The sequence below is a fragment of the Neoarius graeffei genome, chromosome 11, assembly GCF_027579695.1.
Source record: "Neoarius graeffei isolate fNeoGra1 chromosome 11, fNeoGra1.pri, whole genome shotgun sequence".
Classification (NCBI taxonomy): Eukaryota; Metazoa; Chordata; class Actinopteri; order Siluriformes; family Ariidae; genus Neoarius; species Neoarius graeffei.
In genome coordinates, this window is record NC_083579.1 from 62,040,395 (window position 1) to 62,053,758 (window position 13,364).

Here is a 13,364-nt window from a genome sequence, read left to right on the forward strand (position 1 = left end):
CTTGAAAGTTTGTGAACCCTTTAGAATTTTCTATATTTCTGCATAAATATGACCTAAAACGTCATCAGATTTTCACACAAGTCCTAAAAGTAGATAAAGAGAACCCAGTTAAACAAATGAGACAAAAATATTATACTTGGTCATTTATTTATTGAGGAAAATGATCCAATATTACATATCTGTGAGTGGCAAAGTATGTGAACCTTTGCTTTCAGTATCTACTGTGACCCCCTTGTGCAGCAATAACTGCAACTAAACGTTTCCAGAAACTGTTGATCAGTCCTGCACACCAGCTTGGAGGAATTTTAGCCCATTCCTCTGTACAGAACAGCTTCAACTCTGGGATGTTGGTGGGTTTCCTCACATGAACTGCTCACTTCAGGTCCTTCCACAACATTTCGATTGGATTAAGGTCAGGACTTTGACTTGGCCATTCCAAAACATTTACTTTATTCTTCTTTAACCATTCTTTAGGAGAATGACCTGTGTGCTTAGGATCGTTGTCTTGCTGCATGACCCGGCTTATCTTGAGACTCAGTTCATGGACAGATGTCCTGACATTTTCCTTTAGAATTTGCTGGTATAATTCAGAATTCATTGTTCCATCAATGATGGCAAGCCGTCCTGGCCCAGATGCAGCAAAACAGGCCCAAACCATGATACTACCACCACCATGTTTCAGAGATGGGATAAGGTTCTTATGCTGGAATGCAGTGTTTTCCTTTCTCCAAACATAACGCTTCTCATTTAAACCAAAAATTCTATTTTGGTCTCATCCGTCCACAAAACATTTTCCAATAGCCTTCTGGCTTGTCCACGTGATCTTTAGCAAACTGCAAACGTGCAGCAGTGTTCTGTTTGGAGAGCAGTGGCTTTCTCCTTGCAACCCTGCCATGCACACCATTGTTGTTCAGTGTTCTCCTGATGGTGGACTCATGAACATTAACATTAGCCAATGTGAGAGAGGCCTTCAGTTGCTTAGAAGTTACCCTGGGGTCCGTTGTGACCTCGCCGACGATTACACACCTTGCTCTTGGAGTGATCTTTGTTGGTCGACCACTCCTGGGGAGGGTAACAATGGGCTTGAATTTTCTCCATTTGTACACAATCTGTCTGACTGTGGATTGGTGGAGTCCAAACTCTTTAGAGATGGTTTTGTAACCTTTTCCAGCCTGATGAGCATCAACAACACTTTTCCTGAGGTCCTCAGAAATCTCCTTTGTTCGTGCCATGATACACTTCCACAAACGTGTTGTGAAGATCAGACTTTGATAGATCCCTGTTCCTTACATAAAACAGGGCGCCCACTCACACCTGATTGTCATCCCATTGATTGAAAACACCTGACTCTAATTTCACCTTCAAATTAACTGCTAATCCTAGAGGTTCACATACTTTTGCCACTCACAAAGATGTAATATTAGATGATTTTCCTCAATAAATAAATGACCAAGTATAATATTTTTGTCTCATTTGTTTAACTGGGTTCTTTTTATCTACTTTTAGGACTTGTGTGAAAATCTGATGATGTTTTAGGTCATATTTATGCAGAAATATAGAAAATTCTAAAGGGTTCACAAACTTTCAAGCACCACTGTATATGGTAGGAAGTTAACACTTTTAACTGACCACTGACCTCTCACGACCATCTTTGGACCTCACACGGGGATTCCATCCCTTGCTGCGGCTCGTCTGCAGAGGTGGGCGTTGCTGTTGTCTGGACATTCGTATGACAAAGTATCGCAAGTCAGAGTCTCACTGCAATGCCGATGGTTTATCCAGGTTGCCACTTCATGTCAAGAAACCAGACTCAGACACTGTGGAGATTCTCTACTTCAGAGAGGTAGAAAAAGCACCTTTTTCAGCTGTGCAGGTAAAGAAAGTGACCAGAAATGACCCTGTGTTGTCTGCAGTGATGGACTTGATCATCAAGGGTCTTCCTGCTGGTGATGACGCAAACTTAAAGCCCTTCCTTGGAAAGTGGGCGGAACTTTCTGTTCAGTCGGGGTGTTTGCTGTGAGGGAGGAGAGTCATTATTACCCTGTCACTCCAAACAAAAATGTTACAGCAACTCCATACAGGACACAGTGGAATAGTGAGAATGAAGGAAATAGCAAGAAGCTATTTTTGGTGGCCAAAGATGGACAAACAGATTGAAGAGATAGCTAAAAGCTGTTCATCTTGTCACCAGGTCCGAAACAACCCGCCATTAGCTCCTCTTCACCTCTGGAAATTCTCACAGGAACCATGACATTGTGTGCACATTGACTTTGCAGGTGCGTATGAGGACAGAATGTTTCTTGTGGCTGTTGATGCGCACAGTAAATGGCCTGAAGCGACTATCATGAAATCAACCACCATGGAGAAGACCATAGAGGCACTGGGAGAAATGTTCTGTAGGTTTGGATCTCCTACACAGCCAGTCTCTGACAATGGACCTCAACTGGTTTCACAGGAAATGGAGGCTTTTCTGCAAGCGAATGGAGTGCAACACATTACATCAGCTCCATACCACTCTGCAACAAACGGCCTTGCAGAAAGGTTTGTTCAGACAATGAAACATGCACTGAAAGCCTCACAAGGTCAAGGAACACTTCATCAGAGGCTGCACAAATTTCTGCTTAACTACCGTAACAGTCCACATGCAACCACAAAGACGTCTCCTGCCAACCTGATGTTCAAGAGATATCTGCGCACAACCTTTGATCTCTTGAAACCATCAGCAGTGAAAGACACTGTACAAAAACAACAAGAAAAACAAATGATGTACAGGGCTCAACAGGGCAAGGAGAGAGTTTTCAGCTCCTGTGAATCTGTGCTTGCCAGGAACTACAGAGGTGAACCTAAGTGGGTTCCTGCAACTGTTATTGCACAAACTGGACCAGTTTCGTACACAGTACAAGTTGCTGATAGTGTTTGGAGAGGGCACGTGGATCAACTTCTACAGACCTCACCAGTGTATGCAGAACAGTCTTTTGAAGATCCTAAGGAAGCGCTCATCAACTCATTAGTTTATCCACCAGTGCAAGTAAAGAACTCCACCACATCAGGGACAACGTTTCCAGTTGTGGATGTGACTGGAAAAGAGACTGAGACATCTTCTGCTGCATCAGTGCCAGAAGCAGACTCTACACCAGAGAACACAGAGACTGATGTTTCTACAGACCACAGATACCCCACCAGAGAGCGGCGGTCTCCTGTTTGTCTGAGTTATTAAGTTAGAGTACCTGACCCAAGTCAACGGGGCAGAATAATCCCCATGGGTCATGGGGGGGTTGAGGTAGTCTACCCTCGCTCCCAAGTTAAGACAATTATAAGGGAAAAAATAATTATTAAAACAGAAAGTTGTTGTAACTAGTTGAACAAATGAAGACTCAGGCCGGATGGCCGCCCGGCCTGCAGCCGACTCCCCCCCCCTTGACGGGAGAGAAAGTCCGCCACAACCATCTGCGCCCCCGGCCTGTGGATCACCTTGAAATTAAAGGGTTGGAGTGCCAGATACCAACGGGTGATCCGCACGTTGGCATCCTTCATGCAGTGGAGCCACTGGAGGGGCGCGTGGTCCGAACAGAGGGTGAAAGGGCGTCCCAGCAGGTAGTAGCGGAGGGCAAGGACCGCCCACTTGATCGCGAGGCACTCCTTTTCTATCATGCTGTAGCGCCCCTCGCGTACCGACAGCTTTCTGCTGATGTACAGCACGGGACGATCCTCCCCCTCCACCTCCTGGGACAACACGGCCCCCAGCCCTCTGTCCGACGCATCCGTCTGTAACATAAAAGGGAGAGAAAAGTCAGGGGAGTGTAATAGTGGCCCCCCGCACAGTGTAGCCTTTACCTCAGAGAAAGCCCGCTGGCATTGCTCCGTCCACTGGACCGGATCTGGTGCCCCCTTTTTAGTGAGATCTGTCAGCGGGCTGGTGACGTCCGAATAATTAGGTATAAACCTACGATAGTACCCAGCCAGCCCCAGGAACTGTCTCACCCCCTTTTTGGTCTTGGGCCTCGGGCAGGACGCAATTGCTGCTGTCTTGTTAATTTGGGGACGCACCTGCTCGTTGCCCAAGTGGAAGCCCAGATACCGTACTTCCACCCGCCCAATCGCACACTTCTTTGGGTTGGCTGTGAGACCTGCTCGCCTCAGCGACTTAAGGACGGCCCTCAGGTGTTGTAAGTGCCGCTGCCAGTCATTACTATAAATAATGATATCGTCAAGGTATGCGGCCGCATAGGTGGCGTGGGGGCGGAGGACCCTGTCCATCAGCTGCTGAAACGTAGCGGGCGCCCCAAACAGCCCAAAAGGAAGTGTGACAAACGGGTGTAAGCCAAACAGTGTGGAAAAGGCCATTTTTTCTCGGGATAATGGAGTCAAGGGGATCTGCCAATAACCCTTTGTCAAATCCAGTGTCGAGTAAAAGCGAGCCGTGCCTAGCCGATCGAGCAACTCATCAATACGAGGCATTGGGTACGCGTCAAATTTAGACACCGCGTTGACTTTTCGGTAGTCCACACAGAACCGGACCGACCCGTCGGCCTTGGGAACCAAGACCACTGGGCTGCTCCAGTCACTGTGGGACTCCTCGACGATGCCCATCTCGAGCATGGCCTCGAGTTCTTCCCGAACCACTTTTTTCTTGTGTTCGGGCAGCCTGTAAGGGCGGCTACGCACTACCACCCCCGGGGGCGTCTCAATGTGGTGCTCTATGAGGTCGGTGCGGCCAGGCAGGGGCGAGAACACATCCAAAAACTCGGTCTGCAACTGGGCGACCTCCGCGAGTTGGGTCGGGGAGAAGTGGTCTCCACAGGGGACCGGAGAGGTATGCGATACACTCCGGCCTGATCGAGGGCAGCTCCTGGCGCGTCGGGGATCCAAACCACTGCGCCCACTTCCATTGCCGAACATTGCTGTTGGAGGTGGCCCGGCTCCCCGCAGCGCCAGCAAACCGGCCCGGACTTCCTCTCTGCACCGGCGCCCTGGGGCTCACTCACCTGAGGGGGGGAAGAGACAGACACAGAAGGGAAAAACGGGAGGACACTGTGGGTGCGACGGGCCGGCTGGGGTGGGGCCGCCCCCCGCCTCCGCGGTGGGGGAACGGGGCGAGGACAAGACACAGGAGGAGAGAGGGAGAGAGAGAGGAGAGGATGCTCGCTGTCCTGCCGTCAGAACAGCCGCCAAATGGTCCTCCGCCAACTCGATGGCCTGATCCAGCGACGCCGGGTGGTAGCACTGGACCCACTCCGCGGTTCCCTCTGGCAGGCGGCCGATGAACTGCTCCAGCACCACCTGATCAAGGATTCCCTCAGCGTCGCGGTTGTCGTCCCTCAACCACCGCCAGCAGGCGTCCCGGAGCTGCTGGCCAAACACGAACGGCCGGCCGACTTCCTCCAGCCGCAGAGCGCAGAAGCGCTATCGTTGTTGTTCAGGGGTGCGCCCCACCTGCTGGAGAACGGCCCGGCCAAGGTCCACGTAGGCCAGCCGGCGGTCGGCAGGGAGCTGTAGCGCGGCCAGCTGCGCCTCTCCCGTTAGCAGGGGGAGAAGGCGTGCCGCGCGCTGCTCCATCGGCCACCCCGATGTCTCCGCGACTTGCTCAAAGAGCGTGATGAATGTCTCGGGGTCGTCCTGCGGGCCCATCTTGGTTAGGATGAGGGGGGACGGGCCCGCGGTGGGAGCGCTGGTGGACCCCACCAACGCGAGGAGGTGCTGGAACGCCTGACAATCTTCCTGCTGCGCCAGCACCAGGGCCTCGAACAGGCGCTCTTGCTCCTTCCGGAGGGTGATTAGCGCCTGGTGCTGGCTCTGCTGGGCCGTGGCGAGGGTGTGGACCAGGTCCGCGAAGGGGGAGGACTCCATGGGGCTGTTCTTTTCCTGTGCTCCGTCCCGGGTTTCAGCACCACTGTGGCAGTTCGTAGGAGGGGGAGGAGCACAGAAAGACGGCAGGCCAGAATAAAGTTCCATAAAGCTATTTATTTGTTCTTTTCAGAGACAAATATATCCAGTCACACAACACACACCGGTTGACTGGTTCCAGAGAGAGCTGCCTTCCTCTGCTCTCTCTCTCTCTTTATATAGGGTGCGGTCACTGGGAAGACACACAAACACAGGTTAATTGACATCAGGTGTAGTGACTCTGCCCTCCTGTCACAGACCGATGCTTGGCCACACCCCCGCTACCACAGACCCATAGTTGACATGCACCTGGTGCATGTTGGGTAACCTTCAATGTTGTTGTTGTCAGAGTAGCCATGGGCTAGTACGTTATGCCGCCGTCAATAAACCTTTAACATTACGTCATGGTCCAAGAAATCATTGTTATATTTAGTAACACAACGGTGAAGGATATAACACTGTTCTCCTTCAGCTTCTGCTCTACCTTTCTCCTGTAGCTGTCCTTAGCTTCCCTCACGCAGCATTTTACCTCCTGCTGTGCTGCTTTCATTGCCTCCCTATCCCTGCTCCTGAAGGCGACCTTCTTCCTGTTGAGGACAACTTTGACTTCTTGTATTACCCATGACTTGTTATTAGGGTAACACCGTACAGTCTTGGGGGGGAGACCACGTCTGCACAGAAGTTAAGGTAATCTGTCAGACAGTGTGTCAGCCCCTCTATGTCCTCACAGTGTGGGCTAAGCAGCACATCCCAGTCCGTGATGTCATAACAGTCCCTGAGGGCATCTTCCATTTCAGGGGACCACCTCCTGATGGAGCTAGTTGTTGCAGGCTGCCTTTGAACCAGGGGGGTGTACTTCGGCTGTAGAAGAACCAGGTTGTGGTCAGACTTCCCTAGTGGGGGGAGGGGTGTGACTCTGTATGCATCCCTCGCATTAGCATACAGCAAGTAAATTGTCCTGTTGTTCCTTGTTGGACAATCCACAGCCTGGTAAAAAGCAGCCAAAGTCGAGTCCAAAGTAGCGTGATTAAAGTCCCCAGAAATGATGATAAATGCCTCAGGGTGCTGTGTCTGCAGCCTTGCTGTGACAGAGTGAATCCTCTCACATGCAGCGGCTGCGTCTGCCCTCGGAGGGATGTAAACACAGATGGTGATCACGTGACTGAACTCCCTCAGCAGATAATATGGCCGCAGGCTAACAGCTAACAGCTCCAAGTCTGGGTAACATAAAACTGTCTTTACGGAGATATGTCCCGGGTTACACCAGCGGTTGTTAACATAAATGATGAGTCCCCCACCTTTGCTTTTCCCGCATGTGTTAGTGTCTCTGTCGGCTCTCACAGCAGTGAATCCCCGCAGGTCCATGTTAGCATCCGATACAAGGTGTGTTAGCCATGTCTCTGTAAAGATAAATAAGCTGCTCTCCCGGTAAATCCGCTGGTTGTTCAGAGCGGAAAGCTTGTAGACTTTATTCGGCAGCGAGTTCATATTCCCCATGATAACGGAGGGAATGGATGGTTTGTAGCGCCGCCGGTTGTCCGCTAGCCTAGCCTTTAGCTTAGCTCCAGCCTTGCAGCCCCTGGGTTTCCTTCTCAGCTCAGCCAGGATGGGGTGTCGTATCCCGGCTCGTCCCATTATTTTATTGCATATAAAAGTGGTACTGAGTTGGAAGAATAATAATTTTTTTTCATATACACAGCTCTGAAAACAAAAACATATGAAACATCAACTTAAACTATTTTTATGCTGTTACTGATTAACTCTAAATCATAGTTTGCTTAAAATAAATTGCAAGGGCACAAATTTGTAGGGTGGCATGTTCCCCTAGGTTGTAACAGCTATGATATGCCTGGTGTAAAACACTTCTCTCACATTATTTCCTGTTAAACGCATGATGTTGTTTTATAGGCTTCAGTCAGGGCATAGGTCTTGTTACATTACATTACATTGCATTACATTGCATTAATGGCATTTAGTAAACAGTCTTATCCAGAGTGACGTACAACATATCCAGAGCAGCCTGGGGTTAGGTGCCGTGCTCAAGGGCACTTTAGCCATTCTGGCTGGTCCAGGGAAGCAAACCAGTGACCTTTTGGTCCCAAAGCTGCTTCTCTAACCATGAGGCAATGGCTTCCCCCAGTACTTTGCATTTCCAGGTTTTCAACTGATGTACACTCTTCATGGGTTGAGAAAAGCAACATTATGACTTTTAGCTTGTGGTGTGTTTGTCGGTGTAAGGACTCCCTTGTGTGGGTGGAGCACAGAGGACGGCAGGACAGGGATCAAGTTCCCAAAATAGTGTTTATTGCTCAACTTTTCAGTTTCGACAATACTTCATTCAAACAGACGCATGCACGCACACACACCGCCGGCGTCTGGTTCAGGGATCAGCTCCCTCCGCTCTCACTCTCCCTCCTCATATAGGGCATGGTCACTGGGAAGACACACAAACACAGGTTAATTGCTCTCAGGTGAAGTGATTCTGCCACTTACCTTCCCTGACCCCGCCCTCCTGTCACAGACCGGTGCTTGACCACGCCCCCGCTGCCACATACCCCCACTGCCCGACTCAGGCCGGGCGCCTGTCCGGCCTGCAGCCGACTCCCCCCCCCCCCTTGACGGGAGAGGAAGTCCGCCACGACCATCTGCGCCCCCGGCCTGTGGACCACCTTGAAGTTGAAGGGTTGGAGTGCCAGATACCAACGGGTGATCCGCGCATTGGCATCCTTCATGCGGTGGAGCCACTGGAGGGGCACGTGGTCCGAACAGAGGGTGAAAGGGCGCCCCAGCAGGTAGTAACGGAGGGCAAGGACCGCCCACTTGATCGCCAGGCACTCCTTCTCAATCGTGCTGTAGCGCCCCTCACGCACTGACAGCTTCCGACTGATGTACAGGACCGGGCGGTCCTCCCCCTCCACCTGCTGGGACAAAACGGCCCCCAGCCCTCTGTCCGACACATCCGTCTGTAACATAAAAGGGAGAGAGAAGTCAGGGGAGTGTAAAAGTGGCCCCCCACACAGTGCAGCCTTTACCTCAGAGAAAGCCTGCTGACACTGCTCTGTCCACTGGACCGGATCTGGCGCTCCCTTTTTAGTGAGGTCAGTCAGCGGGCTGGTGACGTCCGAATAATTAGGTATAAACCTACGATAGTAGCCAGCCAGCCCCAGGAACTGTCTCACCCCCTTTTTGGTCTTGGGCCTCGGGCAGGCCGCAATCGCCGCTGTCTTATTAATTTGGGGACGCACCTGCCCGTTGCCCAAGTGGAAGCCCAGATACCGTACTTCCACCCGCCCAATTGCACACTTCTTTGGGTTGGCAGTGAGTCCCGCCCGCCTCAGCGACCTAAGGACGGCCCTCAGGTGTTGCAGGTGCCGCTGCCAGTCATTACTATAAATGATAATATCATCCAAATATGCGGCCGCATAGGTGGTGTGGGGCCGGAGGACCCTGTCCATCAGCCGCTGAAACGTAGCGGGCGCCCCAAACAGCCCAAACGGAAGTGTGACGAACTGGTGTAAGCCGAACGGTGTGGAAAAGGCCATTTTCTCCCGGGATAATGGAGTCAAGGGGATCTGCCAATATCCCTTCGTCAAATCCAGTGTCGAGTAAAAGCGAGCCGTGCCTAGTCGATTGAGCAGCTCATCAATACGAAGCATTGGGTACGCATCGAATTTAGACACCGCGTTGACTTTTCTATAGTCCACACAGAATCGGACCGAGCCGTCGGCCTTGGGAACCAAGACCACCGGGCTGCTCCAGTCACTGTGGGACTCCTCGACGATGCCCATTTCGAGCATGGCCTGAAGTTCTTCCTGAACCACCTTTTTTTTGTGTTCGGGTAGCCTGTAAGGGCGGCTACGCACTACCACCCCCGGGGGCGTCTCTATGTGGTGTTCTATGAGGTTAGTGCGACCGGGCAGGGGCGAGAACACATCCGAAAACTCGGCCTGCAACTGGGCGACCTCCGTGAGTTGGGTCGGGGAGAGGTGGTCTCCACAGGGGACCGGAGAGGTACGTGATGCCAATGTCCCTTTTTGAACCTCCGGCCCCAGCTCCACCCTCTCCGGAACTACCGACACCAACGCCACGGGGACCTCCTCGTTCCAGAGTTTCAGCAGATTGAGGTGGTAGATCTGTAGCGCCCCACCCCTGTCTGCTCGCCTCACCTCATAGTCGACGTCCCCGACTCGCCGTGTGACCTCAAAGGGCCCTTGCCACTTGGCGATCAATTTGGAGCTCGATGTGGGCAGCAGTACGAGTACTTTATCTCCCGGTGTGAACTCTCTAAGGCGCGTACCCTTGTTGTACAGGCGGGCTTGCCGTTCCTGGGCCTGCCGCAAATTCTCCTGAGTTAGGTGGGTGAGCGTGTGGAGTTTTGCGCGCAGGTCCATAACGTACTGAATTTCGTTCTTACTTTGTGAAGGTCCCTCCTCCCAATTTTCCCGCAGCACGTCCAGGATGCCGCGTGGCTTACGCCCATATAATAAGTCGAACGGGGAGAACCCTGTGGAGGCTTGGGGGACCTCTCGCACTGAGAACAGCAAGGGTTCGAGCCACTTATCCCAATTACGTGCGTCCTCACTTACGAATTTTTTAATAATATTTTTGAGGGTGCGGTTGAACCGTTCCACTAAACCGTCCGTTTGTGGGTGATATACGCTGGTGCGGATCGGCTTAATCCCCAGTAACCCATACAGTTCGCGCAGTGTTCGTGACATAAACGTAGTGCCTTGGTCAGTCAGAATCTCTTTCGGGATTCCAACTCGGGAGATGACGTGGAAGAGTGCCTCTGCAATACTGCGTGCCGAGATATTGCGCAGAGGCACTGCTTCCGGGTATCGCGTTGCATAGTCCACCAGAACTAATATAAAGCGGTACCCTCGTGCTGACCGATCTAATGGCCTGACGAGATCCATCCTAATTCTCTCAAACGGGGTCTCGATTAACGGTAGAGGGCACAAAGGCGCTTTTGGAATGGCCGCTGGGTTTACTAACTGGCATTCGCGGCATGCCGTACACCACCTACGGACATCGCCGCGAATCCCCGGCCAATAGAATCAGGCCATTATTCGGGCTAGTGTTTTATCCTGCCCTAAGTGTCCAGCCATGGGATTAAAGTGAGCCGCCTGGAATACCAATTCCCGGCGGCTCTTTGGAATCAAAAGCTGCGTGACTCGCTCTTTAGTTTGAGTGTCCTGCGTCACTCGGTATAATCTATCCTTCAAAATCGCGAAGTAGGGGAAGGACGGGGTGGCGTTCGGCGGGAGCGTTTGACCATCGATTACTCTCACTTGGTCAAATGCATGCCGCAGAGTCTCGTCTCGCGACTGCTCTAATGTGAAATCCGCGAGGGATTCCCCAATAGAGAGAGGAGGAGCCGGCGGCTCCACACTCTGATGCGGAGATGACGTAGACGGCTCTGTGACAGCTGCTCCCGCCAAAGCGACACCGGGACCTCCCCCTGTCAATTGGCAGGACCCACTCTCTACTAGGCGCGTCATTAACCCCCGAAATCCCGGCCAATCCGTCCCCAAAATTAAAGAGTGGGTAAGGTGAGGATTAACCGCCGCCTTCACTATAAATTTTTCCCCTCTGAAAATAATGTGGACCGACACCAAAGGGTAGCGGTGAACATCCCCGTGCACACACAAAACCTTCACCCCTTGTGCTCCCCCCAATGCCTCGTTTTGAACCAGGCTTTGGCGAATTGAGGTCTGATTACAACCAGAATCCACCAACGCCTGATATGTAGCCCCTTGGATACTCACCGGTATGCGATACGCTCCGGCCCAATCGAGGGCGGCCTCTGGCGTGTCGGGGATCCGAACCACCGCGCCCACTTCCATTGCTGTGCACTGCTGTTGAAGGTGGCCCGGTTCCCCGCAGCGCCAGCAAACCGGCCCGGGCTTTCCCTCTGCACCGGTGATCTGGGGCTCACTCACCTGAGGTGGGGGAGAGACAGACACAGAAGGGAGAAACGGGAGGGCACCGCGGGTGCGGCGGGCCGGCTGGGGTGGTGCCGGCCCCCGCCTCCGCGGAGGGGGAATGGGGCGAGGACGGGACACAGGAGGAGGGGGAGAGAGAGAGAGAGAAGAGGAGAGAAGAGATGATGTCATCTGCTGTCCTGCCGCCGGGACAGCCGCCAGATGATCCTCTGCCAGCTCGACTGCCTGATCCAGCGACGCCGGGCGGTGGCACTGGACCCACTCTGCGGTTCCTGCTGGTAAGCGGGCGATGAACTGTTCCAGTACCACCTGGTCGACGATTCCCTCGGCGTCGCGATCGTTGGCCCTCAGCCACCGCCAGCAGGCGTCCCGGAGCTGCTGGCCGAACGCGAACGGCCGGCCGACTTCCTCCAATTGCAGCGCGCGGAAGCGCTGGCGCTGTTGTTCCTGTGTGCGCCCCACGCGCTGGAGGACGGCCCGGCGGAGGTCCGCGTAGGCCAGCCGGCGGTCGGCAGGGAGCTGTAGCGCGGCCAGCTGTGCCTCTCCCGTGAGCAGGGGGAGGAGGCGCGCTGCACGCTGCCCCATCGGCCACCCCGAGGCATCGGCGACCTGTTCAAACAACGTGAGGAACGCCTCGGGGTCGTCCTGCGGGCCCATCTTGGTGACAGTGAGGGGAGACGGGCCCGCGGCCGGAGCGCTGGTGGGCCCCGCCGACGCGAGGAGATGCCGGAACGCCTTGCGATCTTCCTGCTGGGCCAGCACCAGGGCTTCGAAGCGCCGTTCTTGTTCCTTTCGGAGTGTGACGAGCGCCTGGTGCTGGCTTTGCTGAGCCGTGGCGAGGGCGTGGACCAGGTCAGTGAACGGGGAGGATTCCATGGGGCTGCTGGGTTGGTGCTCCACTTCCCGGGTTTCGGCACCACTGTAAGGACTCCCTTGTGTGGGTGGAGCACAGAGGACGGCAGGACAGGGATCAAGTTCCCAAAATAGTGTTTATTGCTCAACTTTTCAGTTTCGACATTCAGACTTCATTCAAACAGACGCACGCACGCACACACACTGCCGGCGTCTGGTTCAGGGATCAGCTCCCTCCGCTCTCACTCTCCCTCCTAATATAGGGCGCGGTCACTGGGAAGACACACAAACACAGGTTAATTGTTCTCAGGTGAAGTGATTCTGCCACTTACCTTCCCTGACCCCGCCCTCCTGTCACAGACCGGTGCTTGACCACGCCCCCGCTGCCACAGTCGGGTTTTTTTTTTTTTTAAACTGGAGACTACACAAAATTGCATCTCAAAATGTTTACTTGTAGACACATATCAGCTCATTGTGCCTGAAAGTAGGGATTTGTAGCAAGTAGCCAAAACCATCATCACACCATAAAGTAGTTGTGATGCCTAGTGAGACCACTGTATCTAAAAATAAAATGGATCACAGAATGTTTTATGTGTAGCATGTGAGGATGGGATGGTTTTGTTTGTCTCTTTTGTCGTCTCCAAATTTAAATTATATTAAACAATAATGCAATTGGTTTGATAA

General features: G+C 52.9%; 1 protein-coding gene across 2 annotated transcripts in view; it reads left to right on the top strand.

Annotated features, from left to right (window-relative positions):
• ptk2ba (protein tyrosine kinase 2 beta, a) overlaps positions 1-13,364 on the top strand; it is a 77,935-nt gene that overhangs the window by 37,103 nt on the left and 27,468 nt on the right. The window lies entirely within an intron of this gene.